Genomic DNA, 24,646 nt, shown 5'->3' with positions numbered 1-24,646 from the left:
CTTCAAGCGTACCAACATCAGAATTATAGGGGTGCCAGAAGATGAGAGAGAGCAAGATATTGAAAACCTATTTGAAGAAATAATGACAGAAAACTTCCCCCACCTGGTGAAAGAAATGGACTTACAGGTCCAAGAAGCGTGGAGAACCCCAAAGAAAAGGAATCCAAAGAGGACCACACCAAGACACATCATAATTAAAATTCCAAGAGCAGAGCAACTAAGATGGCGGCATAGGTAAACACCGGGAAATTATCGCCTCACACAACAATTGAAAATTACCGCAAAGGACTGAGCAAACATCATCCAGAACAACAGGAAGGCTGGCTGAGTGTAAATTCCACAACTAGAAGGAAAGAAAAGCATGCTGAGAGCCAGAGGCGCTGCGGAGGTGAAGTGCAGAGGTACGGCGGCGCGCGCGCGAGGAAAGGGGGTGGCACCTGAGGACGCGGCTGTCTTTTTGAATCACAAACTCCCGACGGCTCTGAACTCCGGTTCCGGGAAGTCTCTGGGGACCCAGGTCTCATACGGGGAGAAGCTGGTCTGTCCGGCAGCGAGCGAACTTGAGGGCGGCTTTCCCTCAGAGGTGCTTGCAGCCGTTACCGGAACACTGAGACGCGCGACTCCGGGCGGAGAATCGGCCATGGCCGCTTTCTCCGCCCTCTGACTCCCTGAGACCCCGCCCCACCCAGGCTGCGGCAGAGGCTTTTGCATGTGAATGTACCTAACTGCAGCCGAACCAGGCAGACCTGGAACTTCCAAGAGAAGGCCCAAGGCCCCGCAGCGGCTTGCATTGCTTCACAGCTGAGCCTCTTCGTGGCTCCTGCTGTGTGGCCTCAGGCAGAGGCTGAATTAGCACCTCCTTAGATCCAGGAGCCACTGTACCCAGTGGTCAGAGGGGGTCCATCCAGACTGCAACTCCTCAGATCCATAAGGGACGCACTCAGGGAGCAGACTCAGTGAGCACCAAAGCCCCACTGAAGCAAGTCTTGCCCCAGAAGGGTGTCTTCAGCACAGAAGTTCTCCCACTTTAGACACAGCTGATTCTCACAGCCAATTGGCCTGGAGGTCAATTCCTCCCAGTGATTCTACAACAACCAAGGCACCAAGAGTGCACCAAGAGTGTCCACCCCAGGTAACTGGGGAGGCTGAGCTACTGGGCCCTACAGGACACCTGGCGCACAGGGCCACTCTATCAACACAGGGAAGCTGCCAAAATGCGGAGACAAAGAAACAGGTCACAAATGGCAGAAATGGAGGAAAGCAAACGATTGGATATAGAGTTTAAGGCCACGGTTATAAGGTTTTTCAAGAATTTTATGGAAACCGCCGATAAATTTAATGAATCCCTCAATAAGTATAGGGAGACCATGGAGGACATGAAAAAGGACCAACTAGAAATTAAGCATACACTGACTGAAATAAAGAATAATTTACAGAGATCCAGCAGCAGAAAAGAGGATCCCAAGAATCAAGTCAAAGATTTGAAATACAAAGAAACAAAAAATACCCAACCGAAAAAGAAAAAAGAAAAGAGATTCCAAAAATATGAAGATAGTGTAAGGAACCTCTGGGACAACTTCAAGCGTACCAACATCAGAATTATAGGGGTACCAGAAGGAGAGAGAGGGCAAGATATTGAAAACCTTTTTGAAGAAATAATGACAGAAAACTTCCCCTACCTGGTGAAAGAAATGGACTTACAAATCCAGGAAGCGCAGAGAACCCCAAACAAAAGGAATCCAAGGAGGACCACACCAAGACACATCATAATTAAAATGCCAAGAGCAAAAGATAAAGAGAGAATCTTAAAAGCAGCAAGAGAAAGACAGTCAGTTACCTACAAGGGAGTACCCATACGACTGTCAGCTGATTTCTCAACAGAAACCATGCAGGCCAGAAGAGACTGGCAAGAAATATTCAAAGTGATGAATAGCAAGAACCTGCAACCAAGATTACTTTATCCAGCAAAGCTATCATTCAGAATAGAAGGTCAGATAAAGAGCTTCACGGATAAGAAAAAGCTAAAGGAGTTCATCACCACCAAACCAGCATTATATGAAATGCTGAAAGGTATTCTTTAAGAAGAGGAAAAAGAAAAAGGAACTCTTACCATTTGCCACAGCATGGATGGAACTTGAGAGCGGATAAATACCACAGGATCTCACTCATTTGTGGAATATAATGAACAACATAAGCTGATGAACAAGGACTGATCCAGAGACGGAGAGGCATTGATTGGACTGTCGGGACTTGGAGGGAAGGTAGGGGAGGGTGGGGGTAAGGGGGAAAGATCAACCAAAGGACTTATATGCAAGCATATAGGCCTAACCAATGGACATGGACAACGGGGGGGTGAGGGCATGAGCGGGGGTGGGGGGGGTGGGGGGTAGAGGGTAACGTGGGGACAAGGACACATATGTAATATCTTAATCAATAAAAAATATATATAAAAAAAATGCCAAGAGCAAAAGATAAAGAGAGAATCTTAAAAACAGCAAGAGAAAGAAACTCAGTTACCTACAAGGGAATACCCATACGACTGTCAGCTGATTTCTCAACAGAAACTTTGCAGGCCAGAAGGGAGTGGCAAGAAATATTCAAAGTGATGAATACCAAGAACCTACAACCAAGATTACTTTATCCAGCAAAGCTATCATTCAGAATTGAAGGTCAGATAAAGAGCTTCACAGATAAGGAAAAGCTAAAGGAGTTCATCACCACCAAACCAGGATTATATGAAATGCTGAAAGGTATCCTTTAAGAAGAGGAAGAGGAAGAAAAAGGTAAAGATACAAATTATGAACAACAAATATGCATCTATCAATAAGTGAATCTAAGAATCAAGTGAATAAATAATCTGATGAACAGAATGAACTGGTGATTATAATAGAATCAGGGACATAGAAAGGGAATGGACTGACTATTCTTGGGGGGGAAAGGGGTGTGGGAGATGCGGGAAGAGACTGGACAAAAATCGTGCACCTATGGATGAGGACAGTGGGTGGGGAGTGAGGGCAGATGGTGGGGCGGGAACTGGGAGGAGGGGAGTTATGGGGGGGGGGGGGAAGAGGAACAAATGTAATAATCTGAACAATAAAGATTTAATTAAAAAAATAAAATAAATAAATAAATAAATAAATAAATAAACAATCCTTGGGTGAGGATTTTAAAAAAAAGAATATGCCAAGATCAAAATCTAGATGGAAGAAGGTATAGAGCCTTCCGGCCCTTTAAATACAGTTCCTCATGTTGTGACCCAACCATAAAATTATTTTCGTTGCTGCTTCGTAACTGTAATGTTGCTACTGTTATGAATCGTAATGTAAATATCTGATATGCAGGATGGTCTTAGGCGGCCCCTGTGAAAGGGTCATTCGACCGCCAAAGGGGTCACGACCCACAGGTTGAGAACCGCTGGTATAGAGGGTATAAATTGTGATGGAAAAAAAAATCTAGGATCTGAGATCTCTTTTCAAAATGTAGCCACCAGATAGATGAAAAGCCTTCCCTCTCGCTGCTCCCTGTACCCGGAATGTCCTCTCTGCCTGGTAGACTGGCTCCATGGTATCCTTCAGGGTTCAGGTGAAGTCACAGGCACGACGCCTGGACCACCCCACCTGGCACAGTGATCCCTGCTATTACCTTCCACTGTGGAGACTGTATCACAGGCGACAATTATATGGTGGTCTGAGGACTTTTCAGTTGTAGATCTCCCCTATTGGATTTTTGATCTCCACAAGGGCAAGGTTGCTGGCTTATCTGCTTATCTCTTTACATACTCAGTGCACGGTATGGAGCAGTTTCTCAGCGAATTGTTGAATGAATGGATGGACAGGGACTCTTAAAACTCAGAGCTCAAAATTAATTTCTGCATCCACAAAGCAAATTTCCTGCGAGACCAAGATTCCTAGTTTGTGTGATAAGGCAGTTTCTCTCTGTCCTCCACAAACTGGAAAAGAGAAATCTGCTGGAAATATTTATATGAGCTGCTTAAAAGTCCTTATGAGGTGACACAAATCAGAAAGCAGAGTGTCTCTTCTCACAAGGCCCATTCATTTCCCCGAAAGCACTGATGTGGTCCCAGCCCTCAATCCAAACCCACGGGGCCGGAAGCAGACTGCTCCGAACCACTTCGGAGGAAACTCTGCCTCCTTTCCTCTCAGTGGCATTGCTACCCCAAAAGTAATTTAACAGGAATTACAGTTCAACTTAGTAGGCGTGATGGAGGATATAGAGATATCCCAAGATAATACCATTTATTCTAAAGGACAATGTGTTGCTACACGAAGAGAACATGAGAAAATTTCATAAGGAAATGGGCGACTCCTCAGAGCACTACTCTGTGTTCGGATTTAAGGGCCAGGGTGGCTGAAGGGCAGTTAAGTGACTGTGAGCTATAAAGTCCTTTCTTTCCAGGGAATTTCTCTCTTCCTTTGATATCTTTTCTAAAGTTAGGATTGTTCATATAAAGAGATAGCATCTCACCTCATGAACTGCAAAAAATGTAAGAACTTACTAAGATAAACTAAAAAATCAAATCTGAGTTCTTGTCGTTCTTACAGATGTAATCTTGTCATCAGGCCAGGGCCAGCATAATTCTTTAAGGGACAGAGTAAATATTTTAGGCTTTGCAGGCCATTGAGTTGGGCCACAATCACTCAACTCTGCCCTGTAACACTGAGCAGCTATCAATAATGCATACATGAATGGACATGACTAAGTCCTAATAAAGCTTTATTGACTTTTAAAATGTGGCTGGCCATAGTTTACCAACCTCTGATACAGGCTAACATTTTAGATAAAGCCAGATTTTCTAGGGAGGAATTAATAAGCGCTCACATCAGGGGAGGCCTGGAATTGCCCCCAAAATGCTTCTACCTATTGATGGATGTCTGAAATACACTTTAAAGATGTCAACTCTTTTCCTATTAATAAATGTTAATAGGTATACACCTGTGAGGGAGAAAAGCGTTGTGCAGTCACATATGTTTGGGATGCTGGATCAACAAATTTAAGCAGCTGTCTTTACTGAAGAACTTTTCGAGCTTTGAATATGCTAATGCACCTTGAAAACAGGGAAAGGAAGAGCATAAGCATTTTCTAAATGTATTTGACTATCAAATCCTTTTGTGAGGACATTGCAGGACTGTTTTCCAACAAACACATCTTGGGAAATGGCATTTTAGGATACACATGCCATTGGAAAGGAGCAATAAATAATGATAGTTATTGCCCTGGCCTGGCTGGTATGACTCAGTTGGTTGAGCGTGGCCCCATACATCACATGCCCGGGGTTGCAGGCTCAATCCCCAGTAGGGGGCATGCAGGAGGCAGCCAATGGATGTTTCTCTCTCAATGATGTCTCTCTCTCTCTCTCTCTCTCTCTCTCTCTCTCTCTCTCTCTCTCTCTCCCTCCCTCCCTCCCTCTCTCTCAAATCAATAAAAATGTATTTTTTTAAAAATAATGATAGTTATTATTTATTGAATTCCTATCACATATAATTACATATGCATTATTTCATTTAGTTGTGGCAACCATCTTCTGAATTATATCCCTCTTTATAATTAGGAATATTGAAATGTAAACAGGTTAAGAAACAACTTTTGGTTAAGACAAGAACCATAGGACTTCACTCATATGTGGGATATAAAACAGAAAGCAACAAAGAAACAAAAACTCATAGACACAGACAACAGTATTATGATTACCAAAAGGGAAGGGAGGTGGGGGGAGGCAGAAGAGGGTAAAGGGGGTCAAATACATGGGGGCGAGGGAAGGAGATGACTTTGAGAGGTTGAACACAGTGCAATATACAGATGATACAATACAAAATCGTACGCTTGAAACACATATCTTATTAACCAATGTCACCCCAGTAAATTTCATTAAAAATATTTTTAAAAAACCAAAAAGGTCAAGGAGTTTTTAGGTCTCCTATAATATGAGGTGTGTCCAAGTGGTGACATTTGGGGCTATTCACCTCTCCTTTCCAGGAAATGGTAGAACTGAGTGCCCCTCTCTCCTTCCACTTCAGCAAGGTCCTAAGACTTGCTTTAGCCAATGGAATATGAGCAGAAGTGAACATGTCAGTTTCATGGTGATTTCTTTGGAAGAAAAGGAATAAACAGCCGTATTCTGTACTTCCCCTCCTGCGATAACCCATAACCATATAGGTAAGAAAGGCTCTGTTAGCCAGGTGTCCTCAGTGAGGAGATTTAAGGAAGAGCCCTTCTATCCCAGCTCATTTGATATAGACCTGAAACAGGAGCAAGAAATCGACCTTTGTTGTTTACAAATCACTAAAATTTGGGGGCTGTTTATTACTGCAGCACAGCCTAGCTTATCCTGGCTGATGCGGGCAGACTGGGCCAGTCTTTGTGGATATTATAGGAAAGCTGTAGGACCCCAGGATGTCAGAGATTCTTAAAGATCTTTTTAAGTAACAGAGTCTTCTGAAGGGACTAGGAAGAGAGTGTTGTTTCAGGTGCCAGACTGAAACAGATGAGAACATAAAAGCAGTAAATTCAGGCCTAAGGATTCTAGAAGGTAAGGCAAGCATCATGACAGGTATCCTTGTCATTTTCTGACAGGAAAAAGAATATACCTCCGTACAGAGGCAATACTTTTTATCCTCCTAGGGCTGAATTCCAGCTGGATTTGTCCTCTGGGGGTTTGTTTAAAGGATGAGTAACAGAGTGAAGACCATCATCTCCCACCACAAAAGCCACAGAAATGCTGAGAAACTGAACAGTCCTTTCAGCGACCCCCTCCTGGAGGAAAGGGCATCACTTACCATGGTCAGGCAGCGAAAGCATTTTCTGTGAAAAGTTGAGACAACGGGGATCAAGCAAGTTACGCTCAGATGACCCAAGTCTGGGTTCCCCAACACCAGTCCCTCGCAAAACATTGTCACACATTTCTTCCTCGGCCACCTGCTCTCGCTCCTTGGGTTACTGAGTATTTTCCTCAAATTGATTCCCACTTTTTTCCTTAATTAAATTTATTTAAACAGAAAAAAAATTGATTTGAGTAGTACAAATTGAAAAACAGTACCATTAATTGCAAGTAGAAATCAATGGAAAATCCCCATAAGGATAAATAAACAGCAAAAGAAAACAACAAATCAAATTATCCCATTTTACCTGGATATTGTACCTTGCTAAACTTGATAGCCCTGGGGCTGGCTTATTTGTTATGACAAAATGATAGCCTCAACCTGGGTTTCTCTCCTTCACTAACGAGAATTATGAGGGGCGTAGTTTTTTTTTAATAAATATTTTATTGATTTTTTTACAGAGAGGAAGGGAGAGGGATAGAGAGTTAGAAACATCGATGAGAGAGAAGCATCGACCAGCTGCCTCCTGCACACCCCCTACTGGGGATGTGCCTGCAACCAAGGTACATGCCCTTGACCGGAATCGAACCTGGGACCCCTCAGTCCCCAGGCTGACGCTCTATCCAGTGAGCCAAACCGGCTAGGGCAAGGGGTGTAATTTTAAGACTCAACAATTCAGGGTCCTACCTAAAATCACTGAAGTCCTCTCCGTGGGATGTGCCCCACAATCAGGGAAACACTGATTATAGTGGCGGTGAGAATGGACCTCTCAGATTTCTGAGTGGGGGCAGCACAAATGACTGACAAGCCCAGATGCTGCGCTCTGAAATCCATCAGCAGGTTCTCATGGAGCCCACGCTTCCCACAGGCTGCTCCCAGCCAGGGACTGAGGGCGGTTGGGTGCCAGACAAGGACACATGGCTGCCCTCCAACAGCCCCTGTGACTCGCCAGCCTTGTCAAACATCCTTGGAACTGCTCTGCCCTCTAAGAAGCTTCTATGCAGCCTCTCCCTTTCAAGACGATCAGACTCCAACACAAGGCCACTCCCAATGTCCCTGGGTAGGTGTTCCCCTAATCAGCTCCTGTGTGTCTAACCTTCCTCACTGCTTCTTGGAGAACCTAGACTACCAGGTTAACACTCCTAACCTGCATCTTTTGGAGACAAAATGTACAGACAGGAAAATGCCCCACTAAATTGTCTTGTCCAAGCATCAACTGTCTCCAATAAATCTCAGATAGGGCGAATCTCCGTCTAATCTTCCCCAAAGCAGACACAGTACAGATAGTCTTATTGTTGCCTACAGCAGAAGCCTCAGATCTGCGTATGGGGATTAAGGAGGGCAGAGATGACATGTCACGGCAGAAGTTGAAGAGCTGCATTTATAGCTTTCCACCAAACATTAGGTAAACGCCTCCTCACCTTTTAAGACCCAGCTCAGACATTCCCTGCTCTGAGAAATCTTCCTGATCTGACCAGCCAGCATGGTCCCACCTGCCTCTGCGTCCCCACAGGCCCCACAGGCACACCCCTTCCTGATGCCCTTCCCACGATTCATTGTAATGAGAGTGGAGTCAGGTCTTGAGAGAATCAGGTTGAAAGTCAGAGCCTGGAGCAAACATTCTGTAAGGGAAAATTGTCTTTCAAAATCCCTTAAAAAGGTCTTGCGAGGCAGATGCATGTACAGTCCATCATGGCCGGTTTCTCCTTCAGTGTTGGGCTAAGCACCTTACAAAGCAGTTGGCTTACATTGAAGGACCACCCTGCATGAGAAACAGAATAGTCACAGGGATGTAAGGTGCAGCAGAGGGAATATAGTCAACAATATCGTAATAACTATGTGTGGTGTCAGACGGCGCCAGATTTATCGGGGTGATCACTACTTCATAAAGTATACAAATGTCTCATCACTGGGTTGGACCCCTGAAGCTAATATAATATTGTACATCAACCATAATTTAAAAATTTTTTAAAAATCACTTTAAAACATAGATCCAGGTTGAATCTTTTAATGTGAGAATCACCCCAATACAAGAAGAGTCCTGTGAGGGGACACACAACCTAAGGCCCCCTGAGAGCACCCCTGCTTCCCAGCCCCACCTCACATTTCAGGCCAGATCTGCATTTAGTGAGTGAAAGGGCAGCCCTGGCCAATTACATAAGTATTTCTCTCTCTTACTTTGTAAACTTCATGTATAGTTGAATTCACAACGGTTAAACTTAGTTTCTACAATAACATCTGTTTCTCTCACTAAGGTCCACTTGACTGGAAGCTTCCTACCATCTACCACAGGGTCTGTACAGCTGGTATTAAAAATGTGATGAGGGAGAGAAGGACGGAGGGAGGGAGGGAAAGAGGCAAGAAAGGAGGGTTGGATTCAAGAAATGGACACCAAACAGATTCATTCCTGGGAGGTGTCTTACCCTAGAAGGAGACCCCAAGACAAGGATTTGAATGGAAAGTGGTCCCAGGATCATGATGCATTGGAATGTGAGGCATTAAACAAGGTATGCAAGCCTCTCCCTGATGGGTGAGTGAAGGAGAAGGGATTGCTGTGGGTGATCCTCCTGAGGGCTTCTGGGAGGTGGTGTAGAACACAACTCAAAAGCCTCCTATTTAAGGGGAAAGGAGGCCACAGTACTTATCCGCCAGCTCTACCCACAAGCGGTGAGGGAGGCCCTCTGGCCGCGATCCCCAGGCTTTGCAGCGGGGTGTCATAGCTGGACACTAGTAAGAAGAGTGACTACTGAGGGACCCTGGGTGGGACACACATATCTTAGTCACAAAAGGGGATGATGATCCCTCTTATTTAAATCTCTGTTCTCTTTCTTTCATCTCTGTTCCCTCTGTTTCCAATGGAAGTAATTTTATTCTTTCATTTTCTCACCCAATGAGCACTGTCCATTACAGCAAAGATGTCAGAATTTGAGCATCTTGGGGTTCTGATTTTTTTTTCCTCTGCAAAACAACCCTCACTTGTGATTGCAAGTTAACAATGGGCCTAAATTATGTCACCTGTGTCTCTCTCATAAGCAATCTCTTTGCAATCTGTGTATGAATGAGTGCATCGGTTCTTAAAGCAATTTGGGATATTAAAAAAAAAAATCTGTAACATTCTAACTTCACTCCTATTTTAAATGTATATAAATGTATACCAAGTCCATAAATCTGTATAATGTTGTTTCTAGTAACTAGTTGCGCTGTGTTCTTGACTGCTAGCATCATTCACATATCAATGTTTATACTACATGGAATTTTTTATTAGTTCAAGCATACCTGTGGGGTGAAATTAAGATTTTACAGTCTTGAAAAGAATTGTCCCTCATTGTCCATTAAGAAGTCATCAGGAGGAGGTGTTTGTTAGATTAAAGGTAACAATTAAAGATCACAAGATCCCAAGGCAAGCAGCCTTTCCTTTAGATTTTCACATACATGCCAACACTTGACTTATAAATAGCGACTGGAAAAGCTAGGAGACAAGTTATATAATTCCGATTCAATGCCCTGGATTTCGACAGCCTAGTCTGACACTGTGAGAACCAACATGTAGATTCTTTCTCTACAAACAATGGAATATGAATTTAGAACATTTATGTTTTTGTTACATTTTGAGCATCAGTATTTCCAGCCTGTTCATGGGCCCAGCCCCAAATGAATTTTTCCCTTGCAAATTTTTATGAAGACTGTGTACTGGAATATACTAATTCTCAAAACCCAAGTCCACGTCAGTGCCCAATGTGTTACAAGGTTCAAAAAGTATGATTTCCTCTACGCAAAAGCTGTGTATGAATCCCAGATCTCTGTATTCCTGCTGGTGGGAAGGGAATGGTGAGCTCACTATGGATGGATGGATGGATGGATGCCTCGACCTTGCAGCCCTCCATCACTCATCCCTTCAATCTCTGCCCTTGAGCTTCAGACCCATGCCCTGAACCCTCGCCACTGCCCTGTCTTTAACAGGGACCCCTCGTTAAAGAAATAACACCACATGCCCTGACCAGTTTGGCTCAGTGGATAGAATGTCAGCCTGCGAACTGAAGGGTCCCAGGTTCGATTCCAGTCAAGGGCATGTACCTTGGTCGCAGGCACATCCCCAGTAGGGGGTATGCAGGAGGCAGCTGATTGATGTTTCTCTCTCATCGATGTTTCTAACCCTCTATCCCTCTCCCTTCCTCTCTGTAAAAAAATCAATAAAATATATTTGTTTTAAAAAATAACACCACATTTTAAAGCTCCCAGATGCTTTTGTTATCTTAGAAAGGGCTATGGTGCATTTTGTGGGAAAGACTAGACTTGCTTCTATTATGACTACTCCATAGAAATAGGATGGACCCTCACTCACAAGCAGGTTCCGATGTGAAGACTGATGTCACCACGCATCCCACGAGGGTGAGAAATGTTGGCTGCTTGCACACAGAGGCTTTCGGGGAGGGCAGGTCCAAAATGCCCAGAGAGATCCAGGAAAGAAGACAATTGGGGAGTTTATTGTGATGAAGGCATGGACCCACATGAGTTTCCTTGTGTGGTTCCAACTTCCTGCCAGCACCGAAGTAGAATTACCCAGGCTTTTCTATCAGCTTGCTCAGATGCAGGGCAGAGGAGAGGGATGAAGGAGGCCTCAAGGTTGTCAGAGTCAAACACTCAGTACTAGTAAATGGAGTCAGGTTCTTCACAGCTTCACAGGTAAATCCGGTTTTCATCTATCCTATATAATAAAAGGCCAATATGCAAATTGTTCCCTCAACTGGGAGTTAGACCAGGAGTTCGACCAGGGGGCACCCCCAACCGCCCCCCACCCTGATAGGGGTGGGGCCAGCCCTCCAACCGCCCATGGCCCCTCCCCCCGATTGGCTCAGCCCAATCACCCCTATCGGGGTAGGCCGGCTGGACCCCAACCTTGCACGAATTCCTGCACCAGGCCTCTAGTTGATATAATAATAAATCATAAGACACAGTTACTTAGGTATCTACTACATGCCAGACACGCACTGCTTACACACATCACTTCCCTGAACCCTCACAACAACCCTGAGAGTTCCCACCTTAGTTTGCACTTCCCCCCAAAGGAGAACGTTAAAGGTTCGAAAAGAAGTCCTTTGAGAAGTTAGAGCAGGAAATGGTGACGGATTGGGAGAGGGGCTGGGGCAGCGAGTCAGTAAAGGGGGTTAAGATGTTCTGGTTATCACCAGGGGACCGTGGAACTCAACCCAACCCAGGCCCCTCTGAGAGGTGCATGGGACATAGTGTTGCTTCCTTGGGTGCTGAGGAAGCTGGGTGTTTACCCCCCAACTCCCATCCCATCACGGAGGTCACACCTGGGTCGTCACTGCAGCACTCCCTGGCGGGCAGAGAAAGCCTTCCAGCAGAGGGACGAGGTGCTTAAAGTGAGAAGCTCTGAGCAAGTGTAGGAACTGACCTCTGCACAGCGGAGCACTTCAAGGTGAGCCATGGGACACGGATAAGGCAGCCACTACCTACCTGCGGATAGAAACGTTGTTATCCCCATTTTGCAGATGGGGATGTGAAAGCTCAGGGAGAAAAAATATGAGAGTTTAAGACCTGGAACTAAAACCCAAGCCCATCTGACTTGTGAACCATCTTGGTAAGCGGATCTCAATCCGCCTGCAGAGACGGGTGGGGCGGGGCGTCTCAGGGGAGGAGCATGCGCTCTAACATCAGGCTGTGTCATTTCCAACTCTAACACCTCACCTATGAGCCTGGTGACCTTGGACAAGTCTTTCAACCCGCCTGTCCCTTGCTCCATCAGCTACACAGTGGGGTAGCAACAGTCCCTCCATCACACGGTTGTTACAGTGAGTTTATGCGGTGCCCAGGAAATGCTGTTTCTCTCTTTTATCTCTTTTACAGGTTTGGCTGACTGTCAACTCAGAAGTACCTTGGTCTCTGATTTTTCACTTCAGTTTTAAAAAATAATTTATTTGCCCTGATTTACTTTTTGGAAACATTTTGTATAGTTACATATATTTTTTAAGTATATGTATCAACTTTTCTCCCCCTTCCATGTCACTTTCTCAGTCTTTATGTTCTTGCCTGACTTCCCAAATGATAGGCTTTTTTTCAAATCCTTCAAGGTCTCCTTTAAGGAAGGAGTCAAACAACTACAAAATACAAAAATATGTATTTAAAATGTGTAATATCGGTGCACCATGGGATGAGAAAATCAGTCCAGCTAGGTTCTGGTTTCTTGTTTATTTCTTCGGATCCTTCCACAGATGAGATTTATAAGATTTGCCTTTCTGGGTGTCAAGCTAGTACCCAGGCCTCTACCCCAGCACAGTTCTCTACTCTGGCTCCGATGAGGCAGCAGCCTGGGTCAGAGGAAGGCCGATAGAGACCAGTGAAGTAAAACTCAGGTTCCCTGAGACTCGGTGTCTGGGGAGTCCAAGAACAAGCCTGTCTGGGAGGTAACGGGCTGACCGCGGACTCTGGTTGCATGACCTCTGGACTATTCTCCATCCCCGTCCCACCTCCTCCCAGCACACCCAGTAATAGTCATTAATAGTCAATACTACTGGGACCTCATCGCGGGCACAATTCTATGCACTTAATATGTATTCAGGTTCTTAATTCTTATGACAATGGTAGGAGGTCGTTGTTCATTATTACCCCTGTGTTTTATTTGCAGAGACTAGGATATACCAGAATTAAGACTACTTCTTTCCAATTTCAAGAACTTCTTTCAAATGGTTTGGTTGGCCATTTGTGTTGTGGGTAGCAAATCTAATGGGAACCAACATGTCAAGACCAGGCTTTGGCCCTCAAATTTGAGATGTTTCCTAAATTTGCCTCCACCCACCTACTCACCCCACCCCCCCCCCACACACACACACACACACACACAACACAAAAGACAAAAAACTCATTGCAACCTTGATATAGATTCACTTGGCCAAATGTAACCCCCAAAAAAGCTTTTGAAAAGTTCTGACCAATCCCATGGCGATATCTTTAGATATTCAAACATAAAGAAAAGGAAGTAAGGCAGAATGGGAAGGAAGGAAGGAAGGAAGGAAGGGAGGAAAGGAGGAAGGAAGGAAGGAAGGAAGGAAGGAAGGAAGGAAGGAAGGAAGGAAGGAAGGGAGGGAGGGAGGGAGGGAGGGAGGGAGGGAGGAAGGAAGGAAGGAGGGAGGGAGGGAGGGAGGGAGGGAGGGAGGGAGGGAGGGAGGGAGGGAAGGAAGGAAGGAAGGAAGGAAGGAAGGAAGAAGGGAGGGAGGGAGGGAGGGAGGGAGGGAGGGAGGGAGGGAGGGAGGAAGGAGGAAGAAGGAGGGAGGGAGGGAGGAAGGAAGGAAGGAAGGAAGGAAGGAAGGAAGGAAGGAAGGAAGGAAGGAAGGAGGGAGGGAGGGAGGGAGGGAGGGAGGGAGGAAGGAAGGAAGGAAGGAAGGAAGGAAGGAAGGAAGGAAGGAAGAAGGGAGGGAGGGAGGGAGGGAGGAAGGAAAGGAGGGAGGGAGGGAGGAAGGAAGGAAGGAAGGAGGAAGGAGGGAGGGAGGGAGGGAGGAGGGAGGGAGGGAGGGAGGGAGGAGGAAGGAAGGAAGGAAGGAAGGAAGGAAGGAAGGAAGGAAGGAAGAAGGGAGGGAGGGAGGGAGGGAGGGAGGGAGGGAAGAGGGAGGGAGAGAGGGAGGGAGGAGAAAAGAAAGAAAAGAGAAAGAAAGAAAAAAAAAGAAAGCTTTGGCTGGCTGAAATAGTCACTCCACAAACAGCTTATCAGGTGGGCTTTTTCTTTTTAATTAAGAAAATCTTCAGAGATTTCAGCTTAAAAATAAAATGCATCTTCTTTCATCAGAGCTATTTCCATCTTCTTTTAACACCAAGTAACACCCTCACCTCCTAGCTTTTGAGTTTTTTGTTTGTTTTTTTTACAGATTCTGCAATACGTCAGTCTAGGATGCGTGTTATTCTACCCTGGATAGGCGGCTCTGAGCTGAGCCTGCATTTGCTCTGCAGCTTGAGGAATGGAGGTATGCCCTGGAGGGATGCGCTGGATGCTATGGTTAATTAACTAATTTACTCAATCAAGTTTAACAGTGGTTTTAACTTTAATGAGACCATTACATTTTAATATGGAAATAACAGCCTTGTATCCTTAACAATCCCCACAGTCCGCACATCCACCTCCCTCTCCCGCCCACTTCCCACCAGCATCGATGTTGATTTGTGAACCTGAACGCCCGGGTGTAACATCCAGAACTTGTAATACACGTGTACAGGGTGCCTCACAGAGACAGCCCGCGTCAACCGCTCTTCTGCCTTCTGGTGGCCCCGATGCGCACCCTGGGGCATGTGGCGGTTGCCACTCATGGAGGAGCCCAAGTTTCATCACTGACGGAGTCCTTTCCGGAAGGAGGTGCCCATGGGGACGCTTGATACTGAAAACTGGTGCGAGTGAGGAAGGCAGGCAGACCTTGACAGAAAATCCAAAAGCAGAGAAATGAAAGGAAAGGGCCCGCCTGCAACCTGGATGGCAGGTGTCCTGGGGAGCCCTACCCTCGGGCTGCCATACCCAGCTTGGGTTGCATTTAATTGGCCTCCTCCAAAGGCCAGCCTGTCGTTAAGAGAACAGCCTTCCAAGCTCTTATTGAGAACTTTTATTATTCCGGATACAGTGCTTTGGAGATTAACTAGGAAAAGTTTTACAAGACGGTGAAGGTAATGAATCATGAATTCTGTGAGGGTGAACCCAACGCGCGGAAACCGAGTACAGCTGTCTCATATTTGCTCTGTGTGCATTTTGCTACCCGTAATTTTGTCATCAATTTTCATCTTTTGTTTAAACATATTTGTCTTTTGGACAAGATAGGTCATATTTCATAGGTTTGATGAATTTTCTCCTTGGTCCAGTTTTACAGAATTTGCACTTAATTAATTGCCCAACCTTTAATTCGACAGACTGTTTTTAATGGCCGTGTAGTTTCAAAAGCATATACACAGTGGAATTTCGAAAAAGTAATTGTTTTTGTGTCACTTCCAAAGAAAGTCGCAATTATTAAAATGTGTAAATAATTTGTCAAATGCGCAATGGGCAATAATTAGGAAGATATCAAATAAACCTTTAATGGATATTTTTAATTTGGTGTTCAGTAGGAATATTTAAATAATGCAACAAAATATGTCATTTCTCTCCTCGGGAAGATAGAAGCCAAGTCCCAGTGTGAAAATGTACCTTTCAATTACACAGACTGGGTCATAATGGAGGTGACACTCATAAAAGATTTCTAGCTCTTTGCGGAGCCATAAACCAGGACCCCCTCCCTCCAGCAGACAGGACAGAATCCAAAAATCTGCCTATCAAAAGCATCATTCGAGCCACACGGCTCTTCGGTGGCTGTAAAAGCAGGCAGGAGAGGAGGAGACAAAGGTCAGTCGTTGTCAATTTCTCGTCAGTGTGATGGCGCTGGCAGTTTGCAGAGGACAGCCATGTTTCCCTAGCAACTTTGTGTGTGTGCAGATGCGTTCAGCACATTTTTCCCCTGTTCTTTTCAGACCGTCTTTTTGTACTGCGGGCTATCTCAAATGTATTCTCCGAGTTACATGGACCGTTGTATTAAGAGGATTAAGAGGCTGACATTTTTTGGAGGGGAGGCAGGCTGGGTTTGGGGTGGTAAACACCAGAGTTCAATCTTGAGTCAGATTGCAAATAAAATGCAGGAGGGAAAAGGCTCGGTGAGAGAAAACACATTAGACCAAGAGAAAGCTGAACGCTTCCAGTGTCTAGAAATTGGATGCCGTGATACCAGGACATTCCTGAAATGGTGGTGCTTTGCCACCTCTTTTAAAGAGATGGTAGGCAGAGCTTCCTTTATGTCCCCACTTTGGTTTTGTGATTGCTCTAGAATGTGGAGTTATTTTATTTATTTATTATTTTTTAAATTTTATTTTATTGTTTAACGTATTACAAATAGTAGTACATATGTCTCCTTTTTTTCCCCATTGACCTTCCCCCGGCCTCCCCTACCCCACGGCACATGCTCTCACCCCACCCCCCACCCCCACTGTCTTGCTGGAGTTATTTTTTTTAAACTCTTATTTACTTATTTGAGAGAGAGAGAGAGAAGAGAGAGAGAGAGAGAGAGAGAGAGAGAGAGAGTTTTGTTTTTCCGCTTATGCACCCATTTATTTTTTTATTATATGTATATATATATACATATACATATATATGTATATATATATTATTGATTTCAGAGAGGAAGGGAGAGAGATAGAGATAGAAACATCAATGATGAGAGGCAATCATCGATTGGCTGCCTCCTGCACACCCCCCACTGAGGGGGGGAGGGGTATTGAGCCCGCAACCCAGGCATGTGCCTTGGTTGAAATCAAACCTGGGACTCTTTAGTCTGCAGGCTGGTACTCTGTCCACTGAGCCAAACTGGCTAGGGCTTACTCATGCATTTATTGATTGTTTCCTGTATGTGCCCTGATGGGGGATAGAACCTGCAACCTTGGTACAATAGGACAATGCTCTAACCAACTGAACTACCCAGCCAGGGCTCAATATTTAATGTTGATTTATCTGTTCCTCCTCCTTGTTTCTTAATGGCAGGGAAGGGACATTTGAGAACAAGTCACACTAAGCTCTGCACTTTGTGATTTCATCCGCACATGTGTTGGGAACTTGCTAATTACCAGGAGCTGTGCTGTGCACACAGCAGGGGCCTGCTCACTTTGTCTGTGAAGCGCCATACAGTCTCTATCACAGCTCCTCGACTCTGCCATTGTCTGTTGTGCAGGCACAGATAACCCACAAATGGAAGGACATGTAGATGTGCCAATATTTACATCTGGACACTCAATGTTGAATTTCACGTAATTTTTACATGTCATAAATATTACTCTTTTGATTTTTTTCAATCTTTTGAAATTGTGAAAAGCATTCTCAGCTCATGGGCTATGCAAAAGCAGGCAGTGAACTGGATGTGGCCCGGGGGCTGTGGTTTGCTGGCCCTGGGTGTAGAGGCAGGGCTTGAGCTCTAAGAGACTATGGAAGGGACATGGACAGGAAATACATAAAAGAATGCACAAAAGATGACATCAGCTACTCTAAGGGACATGAAGGAAACAGAGTGATGCGGTAAGAGTGACTGAGAGGTGGCGGTTGCTTTAGATAGAGCTGCCAGGAAGGACCTGTCAGATACATGAATGACAAAGGGAGCCACTCCATTGCTCACCTACAGCCCACTGTTCACCTACAGCCCACTGCTCACCTACAGCCCATTGCTCACCTACAGCCCACTGTTCACCTACAGCCCACTGCTCACCTACAGCCCACTGTTCACCTACAGCCCACTGTTCACCTACAGCCCATTGCTCATCTACAGCCCACTGCTCACCTACAGCCCACTGCTCACCTACAGCCCACTGTTCACCTACAGCCCACTGCTCACCTACAGCCCACTGTTCACCTACAGCCCACTGTTCACCTACAGCCCACTGTTCACCTACAGCCCACTATTCACCTACAGCCCATTGCTCATCTACAGCCCACTGCTCACCTACAGCCCACTGCTCACCTATAGCCCACTGTTCACCTACAGCCCACTGCTCACCTACAGCCCACTGCTCACCTACAGCCCACTGTTCACCTACAGCCCATTGCTCATCTACAGCCCACTGTTCACCTACAGCCCACTGCTCACCTACAGCGCACTGCTCACCTACAGCCCACTGCTCACCTTCAGCCCACTGCTCACCTATAGCCCACTGTTCACCTACAGCCCACTGCTCACCTACAGCCCACTGTTCACCTACAGCCCACTGTTCACCTACAGCCCACTGTTCACCTACAGCCCATTGCTCATCTACAGCCCACTGCTCACCTACAGCCCACTGCTCACCTATAGCCCACTGTTCACCTACAGCCCACTGCTCACCTACAGCCCACTGTTCACCTACAGCCCATTGTTCACCTACAGCCCATTGCTCACCTACAGCCCACTGTTCACCTACAGCCCACTGCTCACTTACAGCGCACTGCTCACCTACAGCCCACTGCTCACCTTCAGCCCACTGCTCACCTACAGCCCACTGCTCACCTACAGCCCACTGTTCATCTACAGCCCACTGCTCACCTGCAGTCCACTGTTCACCTACAGCCCACTGCTCACCTACAGTCCATTACTCACCTGCAGTCCTCTGTTACCTACAGTCCATTGCTCACCTAAGCTACTCTGAGTGCACTGATTCTAGCAGATAGCTGCTCTTACACTTAATTATTAATTCCTGGATTTACACTGCAAAACAGCAGAAAACAAAGCAGTTGACTCACCTGACCCTGTTATCAAAATCATATAAGATAAATATATTCTAGTAAGGAGAATCATGCCAATTAATATTACAGATTCCCAGGTGTGGTGTGGAATACCTAATCCCAGTCACTAGAAGGTAGGAGTTTTAAATGTGCAGCACGGTTTTTCAAAGCAGGAGTGTTGTTCTTTATTCGAAATAGTGCCATGATCTCAGGTCACTTCTCCTTTCAATACTCATACAGTCTCAATAATGGAATGCTCTCCAATGACAAACTTGGGCTGAGTGGGCCTCTTTTATTTACATCCTGTTGAACTACATTAACTTTATTTTTCACAGCTGCTAAACTATTTTGTTCAAGAGAAACAAAATTATCTTTGTGCAAGTTCTCTCAAGGAACACAGAGAGTCATAGAGACTCACTCCTTCATTCATCTTTTAGGGAACAGGCCAAACATATTTCTGCTCTTCTCATAGTTTGCTGGTTAATGTCAAACCCAGTGCCAGCAGTTTTGATGGCACATTTTTTATTTATCTCTGAAGGTGTAACCTCAGACAAGTCATTCCATTCCCCTGCCTGTTAAATGGACTTGTGACCTCTGGCCCCTCCATCTCACACAGCTGTTGTTGGAATCAAATGAAATTACTTTCAGGAAAACAATGGAACTATACAATTATAAAAATGTTTGGATGTTTCATCGTAATAATAATCTCTGATTGTGATTTCATCACTTGAGGCTTTGTTCTGAATGAAACCCTGTTATCTTGTTCTCATTGACATGCTTGTTGCCTGTAACCAAGTTCAAATTCAACTATAAATTCCCAAAAATACTGAATTGAGTTTGTCATTTTTTCTATGTGCACAAAGCAGACTCCAAATAGTGTTCATTAACAAATTATTGGGACACTAGATATTGCCAAAGACCTTTCTCACTCACAAATACAGTGGTATCTTCACATAATGCTTGTCACCATCGAAAGAGGGCAACATTCCCAGACTCATGATTTGAAATAGAACTCTCACAAGTGGGATCCCAAGTCCCAGGGATGTTTTAGAAAATAGAGTCTTCTGATTAACAATAGGGCGGGGGGGGGGGGGCCTTATTATACTCCTCTTACAAAGTCATGAAGTTCTGATAGTGTGCAAAAAAGTTAGAATTTCTGCTGAAAAATAAACATCTTTGGCCTTGGCTGGTGTAGCTCAGTTGGCTGGAGCATTGTCCTATATACCAAAAGGTTGCAGGTTCAATTCCCAGTCAGGGCACATACCTTGGATGTTGCGAGTTCAATCTCCAGTCTGACATGTACAGGAGGCAAGCAATCTCTGTCTTTTTCTTCCTTCCTCTCTCTCTAAAATCAGTAAGAAACATGTCCTCCGGTGAGGATTTAAGAAAAGAAAGAAAAGTAGACAACACATGTCCATTTGAAGGGAGACACTTTCTCTCCATTAGCAACTATTTGCACCCCTGCCAGTGGGTATCCCTCCCACGTCACTCTGGGAAATACTCGGAAGAGTGTTTTTCAAACTACGGGTCATAAAGTCAACGTAGTGGACTAGAGTGGGAGTCAGCAAACCATGGCCCATGGGCCAAACAGCCCACTGCCTGTTTTTATGTGGCCTGCGAGTTAAGAATGGTTTTTATATTTCTAAACAGTTGAAAAAAATCAAAGAAAAAAGTTATATTTTGTGACACAAGAAAATTACGTGAAATTCACATTTCCAAGTCCATAAGGAAAGATTTTTTGGAACACGGCCATCCCCACTTGTTTATGTCTTGTCTACACTGCCTTCACACTACAATGGCAGAGTTGGGTAGTTTTGAGTTGTCTTTCAAAGCTGAAAATACTTACCATCTGGCTTTCTGCAGTAAAAGTCTGTTAGAGGAGCAATTATTTTTTAATGAAATAGAAGAAAATAGAAAATTCCAGAGTGTATCACACGTGAGGACAACTAGCGTTGCATGAAACATTTGCTTCAACAAAATGTATGTATGTTTTGTATGTGTGCATACCTTGTTCACAATGATTGTATTCCTTGCTGTGAATCCCTGTCCAAAATTTTTTTCAATGATTCTAGAAGCAAAGTGGAACCTGCCTAGGTCTCATGCCTGCAACTCAAGGAGGTCTATGGTGCCTTGCATCAGGTAGCTATATGATGCACAAAGAAGAGCAGAAAGAAATGAGACTGGTCAGTAAATTCAGGTACTCTACTATGTCCACATAAAGCATCTCTTTGAAGGTTCTTTTCCAATGAGAAAGAGATGAGATTCATCAAAGAAGAAACAATAACAGCGGTCTACAGAATATGACCCCTTATACTTAGACAGTTGGTTTATCAAAGACTCCTTACACTGAACCAAACAATGTAAAACATTACTGTTCCTTTAACCTCAAAGAGGTTAAAATATTTTCATTCTGAAAATAACTTTTCATTCACTAAACCAACAGTCATAAAATCCGGAAAGATTTGGAATAAGGAGATGTGGGTGTCCTAAGTCAAACTATCCCAGGAATCATTACAGTAGCTAAATAGTAATTATTATAATAAAGTAATAATATTATTCCACACCTATTGTCAGGGATTGTACTAAGCCCATTCATTTTGCTCAGTCCTCAAAACTATCCTATTCTGTGGGTACAATTTTCACCCCCATTCTTCAGATAGCATCACTGAGGCACAGAGAGGCTCATATGTTCCCTAAAGTCACCCAGAGAGTAAAAAAAGATCTTTCATCCATTTCATCATATTTTCTTGCCACTCATGCATCTCATCAATTCGCGTCTGCTGGAAACAATGGAACGAACTGATGAAGCCATAGAATAGGTCTCACTATGGAAACTGTTCTGTGGAAATCATTCTACAACAACCAAAACACCACCCAGGAACACATGCACAGCCTGATATTCCTAGAAACGATGCAGCTGTGTCGGTATTGAATTATCTCCAAATGTGAGTTATAGAGGCAGAGCTCAAATTATTCCTTTTGCCCGGTACCCAACCCAAGAGGCATATTTTTTAATAAACATTTTGTGCTACCTTGCTCCTCATGCCACCGGCTGCCATGTGAAAGCTACAGCCTTCCTAGCGTGATTCATCAGAAAAATCAAGGGGGAAAACAGTTGTGACCTGATATACTGAGCACTCTTAAATTACACAGCCACTTCCCGGGCAGTGCAGGGGAGACAGAGCCGCGGTGACTAAGGACGCCCCGCCTGTCGCGTCCGAGGACTGGGGAGTGGGCCGGTCACTGAATTATGTTCCCGCACCTCAGCACATCCATCGAGACATGAGGTAGCCAGGCCAGCTCACCCGAGATGAAAGTCGGAACAATTCAGAGGAGGCTGTAATTCTTTATAAAACATACACTAAGTAGTTTTGTTGACACCTACATGACATTTCCAAGGTGCTTGGGAAACCAGACCATTTGTTACACAGGCTCCAGATCAATAGAGCGTGTGGAGGAAGATGAGCAATGCTCTAAAAAAATAATTTAATTGAACAAAGCTTGAAAAATTTCATAATCCGCCACATCCCCCATCTTAGGTTTAAAATTCAAGATCGAGAAGAATAAAAATATACCCCGGCAATACGGCAAGGCACCGGGAGCCCATTTCTCTTCTGAGAGACCATTGAAAGAAGAAAATATTTTGGTCCCATTAGACAAGCAAAAATATAATAAGGAAATAGTCGATTGCTTTTATCCCTGCTCTTTTCTCTCTCTTTTTTTTCTTTTTCTTTTTTAGTGGCTGTTGTCAGCGTCACTGTGACAGGAGTCTGAAAAATTAACACATCACTGGGACTTACCATGTGAGATTTAACTTTTGATAAACAACAAAGTGGGTTACTGCTGTGCTAGCTATTTTTAATCCACCTTGTGTGTGTGCTTTTTTTATTGCTTTATACAGCATATCTGATTCCCTCTAAAGCACCAACTAAAAAATCTATCCAGCTGTCATTTGCTGCCCGGTAACATCTATCATCACACAGCTTGGCAGGTCTAGTCTATGAGGCAGAGGGGAGAGGAGACAGGAGGCAGAGTCAAGGACTGTCACATGGGATAGGGGGAAAAACTTGTCACAATTATTTATGACTCTTGCTGGGGCACATAATAGGACACATAAGCCTGTTTCAGTTGCAAGCACCCTTGCACGGCTGTTCCCTTGTCGAAGTTGGACGCAGGCAGCCCCGCTCTACACATACAATTTCCTGAACAATGCCAAGCACTTGGGAAGTGACAGTGACAAATACTGGAGTTGGTGGCTGTGGTTCTGTGGGCTGTTAGGAGCATGGAGTGTCAGTAATCAGGAGGGCTGCCTCTCTCCCCTGCTCCTTTCTTCCCGGTGAAAGGCTTCCTTTCTCCCCCTCACTTTTAACTGCTGGGGACACGTGTTTGGAGAATAGGAAGTGGTGTGTTCCAGCCCGTGTTTTATTATTCTAAGCCGCGGTTATCCTGCCCAAGGAGGAGTGGGCTTCTGCATTCATTTGTTCTTTCCCTTACCCCTCCCTTCACACACAGAACAAGAAACCACTTCCGAGATTCCATCTGTAAATGTCCGCTGGTTTCCTGCCTGCTGAACATCCAGGTTTTGAAGCAGTTGGCTCTGTGAAGGCCTGCCTCCAAAAGTATTCGCAGAAGCAAGTCCTGGATTAGATGGTAATTGTTTCAGCTCTGTAATCTAAACCCTACTACAAGCCCCCCTGGTCTTAGTAGCCTCCTAAGGGTAACCTTTGGCCCTCTAGAGGGACTTAAAGGGAACGCCAGCAACATTCTCTATTCCACAGACCGTGGCAAACAGGAGAACTCAGTTTGCAACATTTAAGCTAATTAAACCTAAAAGGGAGGTCGGGTCCCGTGAGTGATTCTTGCACACTTTATGAGTCAAGCATGGCCCCACATTAACCCAGGTGCACACACAGCGCCCTTGGCCACCTCGGCATCATCTGCTCCGACCCTGCTGATGAAAAATGGCAAAGACCTTAACTAAAGTTAATAGGAATGTAATGTCCTGTCCCTACCAGGGAAGCCAAATCAGAAATTAATGTGAGAAAAAAGCAAACCCGTGAATAGAAGTACCTGGAAACATCAAAATTGCTCCAATTATCCGTTTAGAACTTGCTAAAACATCAGCCACCTTAATTTAGAAATAGCATTGGAGACCAAGATAGGAAAGAGAAAATGCGCATTTCACTGAACTGGTCCCAACCCCATGCATCATTCATAGTTCACAAGAACCAAAATTCCATGCTGCAACTATTGCCAAACACCATGTTATTTGTGCAGGTCTGCACACCACTGTCTTAAACATAAAAGGGAATCTATACTAATTTAAGGACTGAAGAAGCTGATGGGGGTCACCCAAGATTTGCCATCTGCCCAGGAACCAATCCTCTTGTGCTACAACCTCAGCTGTGCTGCCTTTGCTCCCTCCCTGTCTCCATCTTCTGGGGAACTGCAAAGTTGGGTTCCAGGATGCCATGGTGCTGACCTATGTCTTGTTGGTCTACAAAGTGATTTTTTTAAAGAAGCCAACTTTGAATAACTTTAGGGGGAA

The sequence above is a fragment of the Myotis myotis genome, unplaced genomic scaffold (assembly GCF_014108235.1).
Source record: "Myotis myotis isolate mMyoMyo1 unplaced genomic scaffold, mMyoMyo1.p scaffold_m19_p_9, whole genome shotgun sequence".
NCBI lineage: Eukaryota > Metazoa > Chordata > Mammalia > Chiroptera > Vespertilionidae > Myotis > Myotis myotis.
Note: the sequence above shows the minus strand (reverse complement) of the source record.